Source organism: Ovis aries, chromosome 17 (assembly GCF_016772045.2).
Source record: "Ovis aries strain OAR_USU_Benz2616 breed Rambouillet chromosome 17, ARS-UI_Ramb_v3.0, whole genome shotgun sequence".
NCBI lineage: Eukaryota > Metazoa > Chordata > Mammalia > Artiodactyla > Bovidae > Ovis > Ovis aries.
Genome location: NC_056070.1, coordinates 40,824,977 through 40,826,187, shown reverse-complemented (window position 1 = coordinate 40,826,187; position 1,211 = coordinate 40,824,977). Strand labels below are relative to the sequence as shown.

At 38.3% G+C, this 1,211-nt stretch overlaps 1 non-coding gene across 1 annotated transcript; it reads right to left on the bottom strand.

Annotated features, from left to right (window-relative positions):
• Positions 1–898: 898 nt before the first annotated feature.
• TRNAW-CCA (transfer RNA tryptophan (anticodon CCA)) lies at positions 899–970 on the bottom strand. Its single transcript has one exon. It is a non-coding gene; the product is annotated as a tRNA-Trp (tRNA).
• Positions 971–1,211: the final 241 nt, after the last annotated feature.

The window sequence follows — 1,211 nt, the reverse complement described above, 5'->3', positions numbered from 1 at the left end:
CGAACTGGTGCCACCATGTGGCCGAAGTGTAAACATCATTTGCAAGTCACTTGCCAGAACAGCCTTAAAATTATTCTGTTTTCAAGTGCTACACATAATACACATTATTTCACATTTTTCATAAAGAAAGATTTCATTAACATTTTATGTTACTTGATTGACAAGTCTCATAAAATAATATAGACACTGTTGAAATGAAATTTTTAGAAAAATTTTAAATCACAGTATTGTCAGCGTTCAAGATTGATGGTAAATAAAAAGTTGGTCTCTAGTAATAGTGAGTGAAGTTGCTCTGTCGTGTCCGACTCTGCAATCCCATGGACTGTAGCCTACCAGGCTCCTCCATCCGTGGTATTTTCCAGGCAAGAGTACTGGAGTGGGCTGCCATTTCCTTCTCCAGGGGATCTTCCCGACCCAGGGATCAAACCCAGGTCTCCCACATTGCAGGCAGACGCTTTACCATCTGAGCTACTAGGGAAGCCCCGTCTCTAGTAAAAAGACAATCTAAAATCTTTTGTGATTCTTATGACAACTAAGCATGAATTCTGACCTGCTATATCAACATCATAAGAACATGTAAGAAATAAATGAGAAGCTAAAAAGAATAAGTCTTCTAGATAATCTGCACATAGGTAAAGTTAGAATTTTGTTTCTGCTAGCTTTGTCAGGAAGTTCTTTGTTTGAGATATTGGTGATCGGGGGAAAAAAGTAAGTAAATATGGAAAATAAGGAAAAGCGTTTGCTTAATCGCTCAAAAGCATGGAAGTGAAAGTGAAGTCCCTCAGCCGTGTCTGACTCTTCGCGACCCCATGGACTATAGCCTCCCAGGCTCCTCCATCCATGGGATTCTCCAGGCAAGAATACTGAAGTGGGCTGCCATTTCCTTCTCCAGAGGATCTTCCCAACCCAGGGATTGAACCTGGGTCTCCCGCATTGGAGGCAGACACTTTAACCTCTGAGCCACTAGGGAAGGAAAAGCGTTTGCTTAATCTCTCATAAGCATAATGAGATATAAAAATATGTGAGTGTTCTATTATAATCATAGCTTTAATCTTAACTTTAGCTAAACAAAAAAAAAATTTTACTGGTACTAAAATTTCTTCCAACACAATAAATTTTGTTTATTTTTGATGTAAGCTATGATTGTTTAAAGAGAAATCAAATTCATTTTCACATTTGTTTAGCCCAGCATGGTCTTTGAAATTTTGATA